The following is a 15,564-nucleotide window of genomic DNA, read 5'->3' on the forward strand; positions in this document are numbered from 1 at the left end:
TGCCGCTCGTTTCTGCCCACCTCCACAGAATCTTCTCAAGTAAAATAAATTTGACTTACATATACATATGTACATGAGTCCTTAGTCTACGGTCCCAAACTGACTTCGAGTGCAGTCAGGGACACGTCATTCGCCACCGGGAACTCTTGGTTGACTGCTATGCTTTTTGCCCCTTCGAGGAAGGCATTAATCATAAGGTGTTGGCCTCCACACTCCAGGAGTTGCTTTCCGCTATACAAAGTTTATATAATCTTGAGCAGCATCAGCAACCGAGTCGTTCTAGACATTTGCGTCTGTACGTTCGTCCGTCTGTCAATACCTGATATAGGAACGAGACATTAATACAATTAAATATTATACCTTATTCGGTCTTAACTATTTTTTATCAAATTTGAGGTATAACCATTTTATATTATTCTTGAAGTTCGGCTTTAAATTTATGAAATTCGGCAGAAACTATCGTTACATGTAGAGGAAAATGGCAAACTGTGAATGAAAAACTGTGTAAACTGTGTAAAACTTTTAATATGTGCAGTAATGTAAATAATTAGTGTTTTTTAAATATATTTATCAGTGTGGCATGCCAAGAGCGAATAATCACAATTATTATATATATTTCAAATATTTTTAACGAAAGGTTTTTATTTGTAACAAAATTCCGGTTTGTGTCGCCTAGGACGGAAAAAATGTCGCAGCAAATGACAACCGTCACAGACCTGAATAATATAGACCAGCTCATCTTACGAATCATCGACACTCGGCGTCTGAAGCAGCTTAACTTGACCGAAACGGACATAAGGCTTTTGTGCAACAAGTCGCGTGAAGTCTTTATGTCACAGCCAATGCTTCTTGAACTGTCAGCTCCAGTAAAGATCTGTGGCGATATTCACGGACAGTTTACTGATCTTTTGCGTCTTTTCGACTACGGCGGATATCCACCGGCCTCAAACTACCTTTTTCTTGGAGATTACGTGGACCGCGGGAAGCAATCCATCGAAACCATCTGTCTGTTGCTGGCCTATAAAATTAAATATCCCGAAAATTTTTTTCTTCTTCGCGGGAACCATGAATCGGCCGGAATTAACCGCATATATGGGTTTTATGATGAATGCAAACGTCGTTACACCATAAAGTTATGGCGAACATTTGTCGACTGCTACAGTTGCATGCCTGTATCCGCAATTGTTGATGAGAAAATCTTCTGTTGTCATGGCGGACTGAGCCCGGATTTACTAAATATGAATCAAATTGGCCAGTTGGCCCGTCCATGTGACGTCCCTGATAAGGGATTACTTTGCGATCTCTTGTGGTCAGACCCAGACCCCAAAATAATGGGTTGGAGCGACAACGACCGTGGCGTTAGTGTCACTTTTGGTGCTGACATTGTGGGCAAGTTCGTTCACCGCCATAAGTTCGATTTAATCTGTCGTGCACACCAGGTCGTTGAGGACGGGTATGAATTTTTCGCCAAGCGGCAGCTTATAACTATATTTTCGGCCCCCAACTACTGTGGGGAATTCGACAATGCTGGTGCGATGATGTCCGTCGATGAGACATTGATGTGCTCATTCTATGTTCTTAAGCCGTCAAAAAAGCCTGGCATGCGAAAGGTTCATTCGAAAAGCTGAAGCTGAATACATGGTTGCATGTGAATTTTCAACATGAGTGTATAATTTCCAATCATTTTGGCGGTTGTTTACCTTTTCGAGTCAAAATTTCGGGTTTCCTTATTGCATTAACGTTTTAATCTATATTTTCGAGGCCAGCCCCACTTCGAGTGGGCACATTGCTTATAATAAAAGTGCTACTACATGTCTATAACATTTTCTGTATGTTGTATGTATATATATAAAGCGTCGAAAATGGTAAATCCGATGGTATCAAAGAAATGCTGGGAATCAATACATATTTTCTGGTACCACATCTGTAAGTATTTTAGAACTTTTTTGCATTCTTAGTTAAAAAAGGACTGACCATTTTCCCATTCTAGATAAAGTAAAAAAAAAATAAAAAACTTACTCAATTTAATGTCCTAAAATTAGGAAATTCAAAAACTTTTAAATCACAAACAACAAACTGATATGGCTTACTAAAGTTGTATTTTCTTCCGATATTGTGCACCAAAGACAGTGGAAGCGCGATAAAAAACAAATAAAACCTCAATACAAGTTAATAATTAAAGAGTGCAAGCAGCACCATAATTTATCACACCCATGACATTATTTAAGGTTAACCGGACGGCTCTCATTGGGCCGCACATATGTGTGGTACAGTACAGTGCAGTTTTACATATTGTTTATATTTATCAACCGTTTTCTTGGTAGATAGCATATAAGCAACGACAATAGAGCCTTGGAGATGAGTAACTCCATGCGATTTCCTTACACACGATTTTTCAATGCTGGCTTTTGAACTGGCTTCAGGCTCTATCACAGATCGTTCAAAAGCCAGTGAGAGCGCGCTAGAGAGCCAGTCGCTCTCTCTCACGCGTACTGCGATGTTTTCGTGCTGGCTTGGGGGCAGTGTTGCCAGGTTAGCTTATATAAGCTAGTTCTAGCATATTTGAAACTAGAAAAGTTTGAAAAATTTCCATCTAGCTTATAGCTTGAAATATAGCTTATTTTTAAAGTCACCTAGCATATCTTAGCTTTTTATGTATTTTTGACATCCACGAAATGTTTTGTACGAAAAATATGCTTTATGGCATGAAAATATCGGAGATTGTTCTTTTTTTGCTGATGGCTATGTGCATTTCATGTGATCGTGAACTTATTTCTAATCGAAAGTGTCATCGGAGATCGATTTGTTGGCTGAAGTGTTACCACCAATAATTTTGTTGTGTTGGGAAAATAAGTAAAACGTGTGCTCAAAATGCCGAAAGTTATATACAAACAGATTTTTCGGGATGCCTTGCACCAAAAGAACGAATTCAAGGCGTGGTTACGCAGTGTCAAGAGAAGGAACCAAAGCATATTGTTGCTACTGTAAGTCGACAATATCAGCCAAAATCTTTGAAATCTGGCAGCATGCGGCATCGAAAAAGCACACTTTCAATGGGATCAGTTGCTGAATCGCAAAAAATAAATTTTCCGGCTAAGTGTTGCAAGACTCAGGATCAGGAAGCAGCGGTTTGTTTGTTCATTGCCGAACACTCGGCAATATTGTCAGTGGACCATTTGTCGCGGTTGTGCACAACTAAATTTAATTTTAATTTTAACATATTCAATAAATTATCGGTCCATTAACAATAAATTGTGAATTAAAATTTAAGTTTAAAGACCTTATCATAAATATAGCCCCCAATGATTGTTGCCATCCATATAAAAAAAATAATAATGTTTCGTGTTTTCTCTAATTTGGGTGTAGCTTGTTTTTTTAGCATTTGTAAAAATTTTTTTAGCTTATTCTAGCTTATTTTGTTTTAAAATCTAGCTTATACGGGCGCTCAACACCTGGCAACACTGCTTTATTTTACGGCGAGCAATTTGATGAAACTTTAAATCAGCAAATATCAACCAAAATTAAATGTTTCATTGGTTATATTAAAAACGTTTGCCAAAATGCTACCGTATTATGGACCAATTTATGACAAAACACCCTTTGTGGTTAGCCGGCAATATGAGTTTAAGCTTTTGTGCTCAAAATATGTCATCAAATAATCGAGGTCGTCCAAAAATGAATTATGAGGATGCTGGCGTAAGATGCTTGCAGAAGAAAATAACAATTCAAGTTCTCTTCTACTCCACGCTGCCACCATTTCGGCAAGAAAATCTACTGAAAATAAAATGCATTTTGTTCTAAAAAAAAGCGGCTTCAACAGAATCTGTTGGTCAGTTAAAAGAGAAAATTAGTAAAACTGATTCCAGTCCCATATCTTCTGAAAAAGCCCTATCCTTTTTTATGGAAAATAGCTTAACTAAACAGCAATAACAAAATATTAAAAAAACTAAATAAACAACAGGGCTTCGATATCTACCCACCATATTCGAAAATGGTGGAGGAGAAATTAAAATCTAGGCCAAATGCAATAGTTTGCAGCGAAAATTAAGCTCAAGTCTCCTTACAAAACTTGTTGAACCATACCACTTCCCAAATACTAATCATGCAAGAGGAAGTATGTGAAACGCTTACGGATATAACTCAGTGCTTACTTATTTTCAGGTTTTGATGGTTCTACAGGTCATAGCTTATACGAACAAAAATTTAACATAACTGAATCTCCAACTTTAGATGACTCTCTTTTTGTGACCTCAATAATACCCATTAAAATGGTAGATCAAGCAGAAAGAGTTATTTGGCTGAATAAATCGCCGCAATCCACAAGATTTTGCCGTCCTCTGAAAATTTCGTATATTAAAGAATCAACATCTCTCATAATAAACGAAAAAGAAAACTTAGACACTCAAATCTCAATGTCTGCATGCACTCTTATAAGAAAAGCGAAATATCAGTGAAATCTGAAATCTGACCTAACCCTAATAGACGGCAAGGTTTTAAATATATTAACAGGAACGAAATCTTGTCAGTCATGTCCAATGTGTGGAGCAAAACTAAGTCAAGTTCTTGAAATAAATGATTTCTATTCCAAAACATTTGATATGAAGCCAAATACGGATCAATATGGAATTTGTACTTAAATTATCATATAGAATCGAGCTAAAAAAGTGGCACGTCAAAGGTATAGACAAAGACAAACTGGCGGCACGGAAACAGCAAATTCAAAATTCGTTTTGGAAGGATATGGGACTTCATGTAGACAAGCCGAGGCAAAATGGTATGAGCAAAACAGTAATGACGGAAACACGGCAAGAAGAGCATTCTCTAATTTAGAACAACTGTCTTCGATTTTAGGAGTTGACCACCATTTGATTCATCGCCTTTACATTATTTTGATTGCTATAAATTGTAATAATCCTATAAATTCTGAAAAATTCAAATTATTTTGTTTTGAAACTTTCACCACATATATGTCGAGCTATCCTTGGTACCCCATGTCTCCGACTGTAAACAAAATGTTAGTACACGGATATAAAATCATACAAGGATCAATCGTTCCAGTTGGCTCTTTGGGAGAAGGTGCATCGGAAGCAAGGCACATATTATTTAAAGCTGACAGAAAGCATCACGCAAGAAAATGTAGCCGCATTGACAATATGTCTGATGTGTTTCACAGGGCTATGGATTCGTCCGATCGTTTACTCTCTAATCTCCGCATCACCAAAGGGCAAAACAAAAGAAAGCGTCTTCCAGCAGAGGTTATCTATCTTTTTGAGAAGCCAATATTGAATGAAAAGGACAAAGATACCTCTAATCTAAATCTAATCACAAAGGTCAGTTTCTTTATATGCGGCGTGGGGGGGGGTCCGATTCAAAAAGCAACAAAAACCGAAATTACACATTAATCTCAGTGGTATATATACAAAATTTCAAGTTTTTATCTTTAAAACTAGAGTTTATGTCAAAAAAAATCCCATAGTGCAGTGTAGCAAGCGTAGGTCGGCAAGGGCACGAGAGATCGGGTGAGAGAGTAACAGAGGCATTTGTCAACGGTCTCCCCGTTTCCCCCACTTTCACATTGGGTTACCGCCACTTTTCCGGCGTCATCTTCCAGCATTCCATTTTTGGCTGCTGAAGTGTAGTGTCGCCTATCTTTTTCTACTGGCCGGCAGATTTTCCGTCCAAAGTATTCGAGAGTGTTTGTCCCCCCTTTGAGAACAGCTCTAGAGAGCACAGCTAAGTAAGAGATTCGTTAGCAGCCGTACGAGCTTTTATGTCAGAGTCGCCGTAGGCGTAGATTTCGGCAAAGCATTACACTCAGTCTCATGTATGTTTATTCGTACGGGCGTTTTTAACTCGCCGCCGCGATGCGATCCCGGCCAAAATATGGTTAATTTGAGCCCCATGCCCCATCGCGACGAGTAATTGTGAAAAAAGGGAAGTTTTGAGCCCCGAATTTAGTGAAGAAAAGATGGAAAAATTAGTGTAAGAGAGAAGAGAAATTATAAGTTAGGTTAATTTGCGGAAAAAGAATAATGGAAAATGAACCTATGTATTTGTTAAGATTAATGTGCGGCAAAGAGGAATATTAATTCGTTGCAGCTACCTTCCGAGGAAAGCGCTTTCATCGGTAGAGATATGAAAATGGTGAGAGTTGCACTTATGATTTAAATAAATTCAAGCAAGAATAAATTGGAAAAAAAAAGAGAATAGCCAAAATTATGAGCCGTTAAATAAAAAGAAATAAAAGAAACTGTAACCGAACAAACGGCGGAAAACGAAAAGAGAAAGCAAAAAGAAAAGAATGCCGATACATAAGGCGATTGCGCTTTAGGCTCTTTAAGCTTTTATGCTTCTCCATATCTAATTGTTATTTTTGTTGTTGCAACATGTATGTTGATTTTTAGTCAACGTGAGCAGGGAAAGCGAGAAATAATATCTTCCTTCAACTTGCCTTAAATTGCCTTTGCCATTATTCCTTATTAATGTCCGAAATCGAGTTAAAGGGCGTATACCTATTTATTACTTGTATCTACGTTCTCTATTTTAAGGAATGAATTTATACTTTTATAGTTTTAAATAAAATTATTATAATGTTTTAAATTGTGGAGAATTGGCCGCAGCTGGCATGCCTTGTAGTGTAGGGTAGCACTTGTGAAAGGGGTCGCTCAAGATATATAACGCTGAGGATGGGAGCGACCATAGGAAGGGTGGGCAAACTAGAGCCTCCAGAACACCAGGAGTGCTGAGAAGGGGCAAGTAAGCCAAAGAGAGATCGATTTTTCCTCAACTTTTATTTATGTGTTTGCATCTCTTTCCCGGTATAAGCTTGTTGTTGCACGCATTCATTTCTGTTTAAAATTATGCAAAGGCAACCCGAGATCCGAGCAAGACCATCACTCCCGTAGCCGACGAGCCGAAGCCGGAAAAATATCTTGCGTGCGCTCAGATCTCGAGCTAACAACTTGCCTGAAATGTTCATTTGTGAGTGTAGAGATTCGTTACAATTACCAGAAAGTTTTCTTGAAACACTTGACCGTCAACTTTAAACTCCTCTTTAAATGAGCCGAATGGTTTCACCACCATCGAAAAGAACAATGTTATTAGCACTCAGCTCAGGCTTATTCAAATTAATGTATGTAAATACGTATGTATGTCGCTTCACTTATGATGTTGAATTTGCTGCCAGTGTTGCTAAGGGCCGTATATTTCTTTTGCTTCATAAAAATGTCCTTGCACATCGACGATTTCTCTTCGGAAATTTTACGCGTATTGCTCGAGTTTGCTAACGGTTCGCTTTTGCCAACTGTGCAATCTTTCGAAATATGGCCATACTTGTTATAATTAAAGCACTTTCAACCGTTCTCTTATTACCGCACTGAGCGCGTAACGAATGTCAACGTCATCTGTAATCGGTAATCTGTGACACCATATCAATAACAAAAATATAACATTTCAATTAAAAACAATAAAATAAATATAGTTTTGGCATTTGTCTTTAAGGTGGTAAGTTGAAATGTGTTAATCATGTGGATCGTGCATTTGAAGTTATAGTCCAAAAAGGACGACGTGCGAACGAACATCATCACAAACAAGTGTATTCACCGAACTGTTACAGAACTGCCTTTTCCTTGGACAACGCCGTGCTAGCTCATAAGGCCTAGGGCTGGGTTCGACCCAATGCCCGCAGTCCGCACAATAGAACATCGAACTAGTCTGACGTCTCAGACAACACTGAACTATAACAAAACTGTCATCACTAATTACAAAAAAAGGAAAATAAACACAGAAATATAGGCGGAAGGCACGGCTGGGACAAATTGGTGGCATTGGTGTTTCCGCCATGACGCACCCACCCATCCTGGGATGCCTCCTGGTCATTTAAGAGGCATCACCCATCTCCATCACCATACCCTATTCCATTCTTATATCTCTGTTTAATTACTGTTCAACAAAATTGTAGATCTTATATCTAACATGGCAGGTGAGTGATGTGTATCAGGCGTAACCTCACTCCCGGCGAGAGCGTGGCCTCAGCCAGGGATACGCTCGCGCCTAGGATGCCTCTTTTGGGGACTTAAAATTCCCGAAGGAGAAGCGCCTCAGTAATTTGGCCTCAATCGGGCCACCAAAACACAACTCCCTTTTTCGTCCCTAATCCCTGATGGGATTAGGCCTTTTAGCCGGAACGGACTCACCGGATGTAGCCCTGGCGGTGGGCAAAGCGACGGTAATGCAGCTATCGGGAAACGTAGTCCACAAAACTTAACCACGGTCACGTCCACAATCTTTGGAACTCACGTTTTTTCTTTCCAGCACCTCCCTTTTATGGTTCGTTCTCTCAGCTCCGTACCTCCAGCCCGTTACTTCTTCATCTCTTAAGTGCCTCGGCCGAGAGAAAGGGTAAGAACCCTTTCTCTTGATCCGCATCCGAGTTTCCCGATTCGCTCATTTGCCTCACCTACTTGGAAAAGTGGTCCACCACGATAAAAATCCAGGCATGTCCTTTCTTCGACCTCCGTTACTTGCCAAGGAAGTCGATGCACAGCTTCTGGAATGGCCGCTCTGTCTCTACCCGCTTGACGATCCCGATTCCATCATCCGGTGATTCGGTGTCTTCGATTCCTTGTAGAACTGGAATCTTCGGACAAATTTCCGCACCTGCAGTACAATCCTGGGCCAGTAGAACTGCCACCGAAGGATCTCCAGTGTCTTTCCCATTCCGCCGTGAGCAACTTGGTCGAGTCCAATGAGTCCTATAAGATCGGATTTCGGCTAGGATTACTCGGTCCATGAGGCCCACCTACCTCTGAGCCGCAATACAGAGACCGAACGGCATCACCCTGAATTGATAGAGGGGCCGACCAGAAACCGCGAACGCCGTCAACTTCCTGCTTTTCTCGGACCTGTTCCAGTTCGATCTGCCAGAACTCGAATTTCAAATCCACACTGAAGATGAAGAGCGTTTGATCGATTCTGGACAGGATTCCATCGATACTAGGTATGGGGTAAGAATTCTTGCCGGTCACTTCGTTCAGCTTCCTAGCGTCTAGGCACATTCTGTCCTTTCCAGGCTTCGGCACTACTGTCGTCTAGTTGCTCCACGGGCTTCAGCTCTCCTCGATGACTCCCAGGGCTAGCATCTTGTCGACCTCGTCCTCGACCACCTTCTGCTTTGCCGGAGACATGGGATGGGGCCGGTCTTTAAAAATCTTCGCGCCTACCACCAGCTCTATGGTGTGCTTCTCCACGCCAGTGGTACCCAAGCCGTCCTTCTCGAAGGTGAGAAACCCCTGCTTGATTTCCTCCAACCCCAGGGACTCGGCTTCGGATAGCGTCCAGGATTCGGTCGATCGACCGATCCTCGCCAGCAGATGTTCGTACCACCAAGACACCCAACGCGTCCACCAGCTGCCTGCTGCCTTTCCCGAGCAGACTGACACTCGCTCCGGTGTCTAACAGCCCAGTCAACTGCTGGCCTAAGACCGTTATTTGGGCAAAGAGTCTGGGATCGTGGGTGTCACCCACCTTGACGGCCGCAACGACTTCTCTCCGCTTCTCCAGCTGTTGTTGTTTGAAAATCCTGTTTCTTACCTCTAAATACTGTCGCATGCGCGCATGCGTAAATATCTTAACCTAGCCGTATTATTACTCTTATATAATTTCTGCTTCCTTTCTGGCTCCTCTATTTGGCGGTGTTCCTCCCTGGGTTAGATCCTCCCGCTTTTGGATTGCCCAGCCATCCTTTCCCGCACAATTCGGGCATTTTGGAGCAACACCGTCAGCCTTTCCACAGCGGAAACAGAACTCCTTGGTCAGCTCCTTATCGCAATGGCGGAAACCGTGGTCCATGGCTCCACAATTCCACCAGCCATCCCGAAAAGGACTTCAATTCCGCTCCCGGACTTCCTACACTTGCAGTGGTTGCTCGCCTTCAACCTCCTCAGGCTCTGGAGCAAACGCCTCGCTGACTCCGTTCCGTTCCGCTCCTTGGTATCACTACTAAGCAAGAAATACATAGAGGAGTCAAACAGTACCAAAAAGTACTATCACAAAAACGGCTGAGCCTGGAACCCCAGAGCACCCGAACGATATGTCTAGAACCCCAGAGTGCCTTCGGCTTTTTCGAGTTCGAAGCAGTCGTTCGAAACCGAGCACAACAAGAATTCACTTTTCAGTGGCAGATCGACCGTGGAAGGATGAGCAGGGGTGCGTTTCTTTGCGCTGTGCTCTCGTTTCTGTGTATATGTGTATATGTGTACAAGCGCTCACACGTTTGTATGCGTGTTCAAATTTCTGTTCGCAGAGTCTTTTTCAAAGATTTTGGACGACCACAGCCAGTGGGCCGAAGCGGCGGCTCACTTGCTTATGACGTCACAGCAATACTTAGCGGCTAGCCCTTGCATTGGGGGACAAATTATTTAAGTTATCTAACTATAATTACCACTTATTTTAATTTAATTTTTGTTTTTCCTGACAATATATTTCCCAAAAGTCATTTTGTTGATGAATCATCGATGAATTGTTGATGAATCATCGATGAATTGTTGATAAATTATCGATGAATTGTTGATGAATCATCGATGAATTGGTAATGAATTTTTATTGATGACAGCCTATGACATGCCCATGTTAAATTCATCAATAGTTTGTGTGGCCTGTCATCGATGAATCATCAACAGCACCCCCTTGACTGTTGATGAATTACTGATGACAGGTACTGCAGGGTATGTTGTTGTTGTCTATGCAAGTGATTTGCGCGTGTGACTTTTTGTTTTGTTTTGATTTTCTAAGATTCTTTGATTTGTTTTAATTATGCTTACATACATATGTCAATATCTATGTATGTATGTACATATGTATGCATATTTGGGCGCGCTTTTGTTTTAGCGCACTTTTTTGTTGTTGCTTAGCAAAAAAATTAAATTAAATAAATAAATACTTAAATAAAAATGCATTAACAATTCATCGATGATTTATTAACAATTCCTTAACAAATTCAACAACAATTCATCGATGATTCATCAACAAAATGACTTTTGGGAAATATATTGTCAGGAAAAACAAAAATTAAATTAAAATAAGTGGTAATTATAGTTAGATAACTCAAATAATTTGTCCCCCAATGCAAGCGCTAGCCGCTAAGTATTGCTGTGACGTCATAAGCAAGCGAGCCGCCGCTTCGGCCCACTGGCTGTGGCTGTCCGAAACCTATGAAAAAGACTCTGCGAACAGAAATTTGCACACGCATACAAACGTGCGAGCGCTTGTACACATATACACATATACACAGAAACGAGAGCACAGCGCAAAGAAACGCACCCCTGCTCATGATACAATTATACAAGGTAGTCTCGTCGGCTGCCTAACCGTTCGGCTTATTTTCAGTGCGTTCGTGTTTGTCAAACAGAATTGTTGTGTGCGGACGATTTTTTTGTTACTTTTAACCCTTGTGTGCGATGTCGTTCTGCTAAGAACATAAACATTAATTTAGATATAAAAAAATTTTAATTTAAGATTCGGATATATTTTAAAATTAAGAATTTAAACAAAAAAATAGCTTTACAAAAACAAAAACAAAGATTAATGTCAAATTCCAAACTATTAAAAATTAAGTTATAAAACACTTCAACTCTTTTTACTATGTATGAACAATTTAACCCCCATGGACCATCTAAGGGCTAAACTAAAAGCTCTTTTGTCGTTTCACTCGCACTTACTACGCAGACTCCTCTCACTCGCACTTGTTGTGAGTAATGAATAGGGGAGTGCTTTTGCCGACGAGACTACCTTGTATAATTCTACCATGCCCCTGCTCATCCTTACACAGCCGATCTGCCACTGAAAAGTGAATTCTTGTTGTGTTCGGTTTCGAACGACTGCTTCGAACTCAAAAAAGCCGAAGGCACTCTGGGGTTCTAGACATATCGTTCGGGTGCTCTGAGGTTCCAGGCTCAGCCGTTTTTGTGATAGTACTTTTTGGTACTGTTTGACACCTCTATGTGTTTCTTGCTTAGTGGTATCGCGTTGGTGGCAGGAATTGGTCCGGGCTCAGCGTTCGAAGCTACGCTCCACACCTCAAGGTTCTCTTGCCGCAAGTCATCCACGGTGAGCAGCTCCATCGCATACACGAAGCGGGCAATACCCTTTCTTAAGCCCTTTTTCATAATCTTTACCAGGTGGAGCTCAGGCTTTGGCTTCATTATGCGGGAGGCAAGGGTTTGCATCGCGTGCAGGTAATCATCGACGCTCTCCCCTGACTGCTGCTCCTGCTCGGGACACCTGATGCGAACTGTCCTGTCGGTGCTGCTGCACGTGAATCCAAAACCACTCCAACGCCCTACTCATCAGCAACGTGTGGAAGTTACGCAATACTTCGACACACGAGCAACGAGATTGCCTCTGGAATTACTTCAAGCGGAACAGGAAGCCCTTGACCTCACCGCTGAACGAGACGTTCCACCTATCCACCCTTGTGCCATAGGAACTGTCTCCCGCGTCCCAGTTGACGTACATCCGTTCGTCACGGAAATCGCCAGCTCGGCGGTCGACGCGTCTCTTCAGCCTCGGTGGAACCATCGGGGCTGTTGGAGAAGCTCTCGGTTGGATCCGGTGCCCTCCGGGGTGGCTTTGGTGAGACTCGTGGAGTTGGCCGCGCCGCTTGCCCGGCAGCTGTCTGCCCGTGCCTGGGTATAGCTTCCCTCGATCGTCCAAACGGCGGTGGCTGCTGCTGTTGGCGTTGTTGTGGTCCTGCTGCCATCGGCTGCTGCTAAACACCCGCGCTCTCTCCTGGAACGTGTTGTTGCTTTGTGGAGGGTCACAGCACCTCGTTAATTAATTTCATCATTTCCAGAAATCCGGCCCGCATCGCGTCCTGCAAGCTCTGGCTGATCCCAGCTTCTTGGGACTTGCGGTACGTTTCTGCCGCCTGAGTCAGGGCGAGGTTCACCGCCGCCTTGGCTGTGGGAACGCTGAGCGGGATCCATCTCTACAAGGTGGTCAGCTGCTGCCCCGATCGCATCGAAGTCCAGCAACTTTGGATGAATATGCTCCTCCGGTGGCTGGTCTTACCACTGAGATGGGGGTGTCCTCTGCAACCCCATTGAGGCCCGCGGCGGCGCGATCCCGACAGCACCCTCAGCATCCGTGGACCACAACTCCTCTTCCTGAGCTGAAGAACCCTTCGACCAGAGCTGGTAAATATTTCCCTTAACCCCTGCCATTATCCAATTTCCTTGATTCCTAACAGCTAACGGCATTATTCGTACTAAATAAATATCTCTATGCTAAATAAATAATTCAACTTGCAACAAATAAATAATTAAATAGACAATTATATAAATAAATAAATAATAACAATAAATAACAAGTCGGTAAGAAAGTGAATAATTCCTGCAATATCAATAAATAATTATTTTTCTTTAAATACCAGCGGAGATGGCCGATCAACCGACGGTGGACTCCGCGTCAGATGCTTGCGTCTTCAATTGTCCCGTGTTGTCCCTAATCCGGCCATTCGTCATCTGGACTAACTTTCCAGCTGAAAGTTACCTGAAAGCACTAAGCAAGAAATACATAGAGGTGTCAAACAGTACCAAAAAGTACTATCACAAAAACGGCTGAGCCTGGAACCCCAGAGCACCCGAACGATATGTCTAGAACCCCAGAGTGCCTTCGGCTTTTTCGAGTTCGAAGCAGTCGTTCGAAACCGAGCACAACAAGAATTCACTTTTCAGTGGCAGATCGACCGTGGAAGGATGAGCAGGGGTGCGTTTCTTTGCGCTGTGCTCTCGTTTCTTTGTATATGTGTATATGTGAACAAGCGCTCGCACGTTTGAATGCGTGTTAAAATTTCTGCATGCATAGTCTTTTTCAAAGATTTTAGACGGCCACAGACAGTGCGCCGCGGCGGCGGCTCACTTGCTTATGACGTCACAGCAATACTTAGCGGCTAGCGCTTGCATTGGGGGACAAATTATTTAAGTTATCTAACTATAATTACTACTTATTTTAATTAAAGTTTTTTTTTCTGACAATATATTTCCCAAAAGTCATTTTGTTGATGAATCATCGATGAATTGTTCATGAATTTGTTGATGAATTGTTGATGAATGATCGATGAATTGTTGATGAATCATCGATGAATTGGTAATGCATTTTTATTGATGACAGCCTATGACATGCCCATGTTAAATTCATCAACAGTTTGTATGGCCTGTCATCGATGAATCATCAACAGCACCCCCTTGACTGTTGATGAATTACTGATGACAGGTACTGCAGGGTATGTTGTTGTTGTCTATGCAAGTGATTTGCGCGTGTGACTTTTTGTTTTGTTTTGATTTTCTAAGATTCTTTGATTTGTTTTGATTATGCTTACATACATATGTCAATATATATGTATGTATGTACATATGTATGCATATTTGGGCGCGCTTTTGTTTTAGCGCACTTTTTTGTTGTTGCTTAGCAAAAAAAAATTAAATTAAATAAATAAATACTTAAATAAAAATGCATTAACAATTCATCGATGATTCATCAACAATTCATCAACAAATTCATCGATGATTCATCAACAAAATGACTTTTGGGAAATATATTGTCAGGAAAAACAAAAATTAAATTAAAATAAGTGGTAATTATAGTTAGATAACTTAAATAATTTGTCCCCCAATGCAAGCGCTGGCTAAGTATTGCTGTGACGTCATAAGCAAGTGAGCCGCCGCTTCGGCCCACTGGCTGTGGCCGTCCGAAACCTATGAAAAAGACTCTGCGAACAGAAATTTGCACACGCATACAAACGTGTGAGCGCTTGTACACATATACACATATACAAAGAAACGAGAGCACAGCGCAAAGAAACGCACCCATGCTCATCCTTCCACTGTCGATCTGCCACTGAAAAGTGAATTCTTGTTGTGCTCGGTTTCGAACGACTGCTTCGAACTCGAAAAAGCCGAAGGCACTCTGGGGTTCTAGACATATCGTTCGGGTGCTCTGGGGTTCCAGGCTCAGCCGTTTTTGTGATAGTACTTTTTGGTACTGTTTGACACCTCTATGTATTTCTTGCTTAGTGCTGAAAGTCGCCAGTAAAGGACATGGGCCTTCAGCAGTATTCCGTAGGATTTTCCTTGATGGCTGGGACTCTGAGGCCCTGATTGCGGTAGTCGTGCAGCGAGCAGTGAGACCTGCGGGTCACGACTTTACCAATAGGGTAATACCAGGAAATCCCATCCACCAGGAAAACTCAAGGATCTGCACAAATTGACTTGGAAAGCAAACATCTTTACGTTATTAATAAACAAAATGTATCCCTATCTCCTAAATTATCTTACAATTGTTCTCATCGCGTGCTTTATGCATGGATCTGTGGGCCGAGGTATGCAAATCCGTCTTTTACACGCCCGGATGCCACCCCACAATATGGAAATTGACCCGTTTTCGTGGCCAAAATTAAAATTTTTGAAATTATTAACATTTTTCACTGCAGGTTTCTTGTATAATGATGGGTATGACTATAGGAAGGTATTTTAGAAAAGTGGACATGTCAAAGCCCCTCTCCGCCCA

At 41.9% G+C, this 15,564-nt stretch overlaps 1 pseudogene across 1 annotated transcript; it reads left to right on the forward strand.

Moving 5' to 3' along the window:
- Positions 1-585: 585 nt before the first annotated feature.
- Positions 586-1,823, forward strand: LOC110182447 (serine/threonine-protein phosphatase alpha-1 isoform pseudogene; annotated as a pseudogene). The gene has a single exon (XR_015270806.1). The product of XR_015270806.1 is annotated as a serine/threonine-protein phosphatase alpha-1 isoform pseudogene (transcript).
- Positions 1,824-15,564: the final 13,741 nt, after the last annotated feature.

The sequence above is a fragment of the Drosophila serrata genome, unplaced genomic scaffold (genome assembly GCF_035046125.1).
Source record: "Drosophila serrata isolate PLE 108 unplaced genomic scaffold, ASM3504612v1 contig_187, whole genome shotgun sequence".
In the NCBI taxonomy this organism is placed as follows: Eukaryota; Metazoa; Arthropoda; class Insecta; order Diptera; family Drosophilidae; genus Drosophila; species Drosophila serrata.